Raw genomic sequence first — 3,082 nt, 5'->3', positions numbered from 1 at the left:
GGTCCAGTGGGTATTTTACATGATATCAGAGCGGGTTACGCTTTCACGAGCACGTACACGCTATATTCAATTTAGACAACCAAAAGTGTGCCTCACGTTAGTCAGGCCCAAGAGTGGCTTGATCCAGTTTCGAGGGAGTTAAAGATGTACCTCTAGTTAAGCCCGAGTGTGGAGCTCGAGGCTAGTTTGGTGTTTGCCCCTCCTGTCCGAGCACGGAAGAGGATGCATGGCTCGTGATCAGTTATTAAGGACGGGTGTTTAAGGGCACGTGACATGTGTTGGACCACACGCTGTCATGTGAAGGTGGATGTTGAGATATATTGTCCCCGCATGGAAAAAATTGAGAAAGAAATCACAAGCTTGCATGAGACTTGGATTCAACAATTTATCAGCTTAAGCTTTTAGGTTGCAGATGGGCCCAAGTCTATTTAGGCGCAGTGGGTATTTTACATGGTATTAGAGCGGGTTATGCTTTTGCACGCACATGTGAGCTCACACCATTCCAGATTCAGTTTTGAGGCAGCCAAGAGTGTACCTCATGTTAGTCAGGCCCGAGAGTAGCCCAATCCAGTTTCGAAAAAGCTAAAGATGCACTTCTAGTTAGACCCGAGTGTGGAGCTCGATGCAAGTTTAGTGTTTATCCCCCTTCGCCCGAGCACAAAAGATGATGTCGGCTCGTGATTAGTTATTGAGGGCAGGTGTTTAAGGGCATGTAGTACATGCTGGATCACACACTGCCACATGAGAGCGAATGTTGAGATATGTTATCCTCACGGAAAAAATTGAGAAAAAAATCGTAAGCTTGTATGAGACTTGAGTCCAACAACTTATCAGCTTAAGTTTTTTAGATTGTAGATTGGTTCAAATTCGTATAGGCTCAGTGAGCATTTTACACAAATAATTGGTAAATTTTAGTTAAAATTTTCATTGTAATTATTGATCGATTGACCCATTTGGCAGCAAGGTACAAGAGTCGTGTCCTAGTTATATCACTCCAACACATACTTATTAAAATATCTAATGATCTGCTCATACAAGGAAAAAAAGAAGAAGATATTATCGATCGGGATCTCTACTACATCAAATCAATGATATAATAGTTTTTATATTAAAACCATGAGGGGGACTATTCAAGTATTCAATAGCAACCTCAAGGAAAGGCTTCAATAATGGATTGGACAGCGGAGGTGGGCTTGATGGAGAAACTAGAGAATCCAGCTTCATTGAGGACATGGGCCCACTCTGTGCGGGTCCTTTCTTTGCCTCCATTGGTGTGGGCCATCATCGCCATGTCAAGTCCCAACCTCACCCCAGTCCAGCTCTGCAACTAATTGCCTTGTTCATCTTGCTCCTCATCATCATAATCATCATCAATCACAGCTTCGACAATTACCACCTTCTTCCTCTTCTCCTTAATCTGTTTCCCGTCGGAGATGCTGTCATCATTGTTATCTTCGGCAATGGCTTCTTCGCATTTCTTTAATATTTGGATGCACTCGCTATCGGACCAATCATGGAGTACCTTCTGTCAAACGTGCAAAAGACGCTCTTATCAATAATTGTGCGTGTCAGTGTCACCTTATACACACGATACTTTTGTTACTAGTATATATATGTTATATAGATTTATGTCGAAAGATGAGTTAAGTACCGACCAATAGGAAAGTGGCATCGGCCTTGGGGATGCTCTCAAACATGTTTCCTCCGGCGTGCTCCACCCCATTCCAGTGTGGGCCAATGGAGACGACATGAGGCAGATCGAAGTTGATGCCTTTGATCTGCGGTAAGGCCTTCACCATCATCCCCACAAATGTCCCATTGCCTCCCCCTGCATCGACCATCACTTCAATCCCTTCAAACACCTCTGGGCAGCTGCCAATGACTGCTGCTGCTGCTAGCCTCGCATCGCAGGCCATGGCCTCGTCCAGGAGCCTACTGTGTTCGGGATTCTGGGCCGTGTAGGCCCATATGTCCTGGCTATGAGTTGCCTCGAAGGGTGGTGGAGCCGCCTTGTTGGATGAGACCCAAGCGCTCAGACCATGCCAAGGAGCCAGCATTATCTATATATAACATGATCGATCCATATATCTAAAACTGTCATTCTAATAAAGTATAAAACTAGGACTTGAACGGGGAAGTATTATTCTTACGTACCGGGGTGCTTTCAAACAAAATGAAGCTGGCCATGCTCTTCTCACCTCCCTTGAGGAGGCACCGGGAGAGCTCCGTTTGCAAATAAGTGGTGGCCTCTTGGGTGGCTACTGCCTTTGCCTTGAAAACCTGGTTGTGGACAAGAAACCTCATGATTCGGTAGAGTGAAGTGTAGGAGCAGTTGAGGGCAGCAGAGAGCTAAGATAGAGTGGCAGCGCCACCTTGGGTCTCAATCTCATCGGCCACACCGAGCTCGATCGCACACTTTAGCACCGCTAACTCTGTGAACCCTAACGCATACTTCCAGGCTTGCAACACTGCATTCGCTTCTTCTAGCTCTTTTTTGTTATCAGCTTTCGTTGATCCCTCTCCCTTCCCCATCTCAGTCTCTTCTCAACACTTGGGAGACCAAATATGTACACTGAGATATCGAAGCTTACTATATTTATACAAACACGTGAACATCTAGTTTTGGAAAAATTGTGACAAGCGTCCCTAATTTTTTCCAAAATTACAGATACATCCTCCTGTGGACCTGTGATTGGCAAAATTTTAGTTCACTCTTTTAATATTTTGGTGAAATTTGGAACTTCAGATGACAAAAACAAGAGGAAAAGTCACTCGCATTTTGGACCAAGATGATTTTGTTTTGAAACTTAATGACCTTTAACTACTGGTTGGGCTAGTATTTTCCTAAACCTGTACACCTATTTGAAGGGAGAGACTTATTTTTCTTTTACTACTGGTCGGGTATTACCGTAACTTTAAGAAAATACCACCCACACTTCACCATTTTATTCTCCCTCTCTCTTTTTACGTCTCTCTCCTTATTAGCAATAGATAATAGAGAAAAATGGTGTAGCACAATGGCGCAAACTTTTGTCTGATAATCAAGAGGTTTCATATATTATTCTCATTGTGCAATTACCTG

The 3,082-nt window shown here is 43.8% G+C and overlaps 1 pseudogene; it reads right to left on the bottom strand.

The window, feature by feature from the left end:
* Positions 1-901: 901 nt before the first annotated feature.
* Positions 902-2,578, bottom strand: LOC116190230 (annotated as a pseudogene).
* Positions 2,579-3,082: the final 504 nt, after the last annotated feature.

The sequence above is a fragment of the Punica granatum genome, unplaced genomic scaffold, assembly GCF_007655135.1.
Source record: "Punica granatum isolate Tunisia-2019 unplaced genomic scaffold, ASM765513v2 Contig00398, whole genome shotgun sequence".
In the NCBI taxonomy this organism is placed as follows: domain Eukaryota; kingdom Viridiplantae; phylum Streptophyta; class Magnoliopsida; order Myrtales; family Lythraceae; genus Punica; species Punica granatum.
Note: the sequence above shows the minus strand (reverse complement) of the source record. Positions and strands in the feature narration are given on the sequence as shown.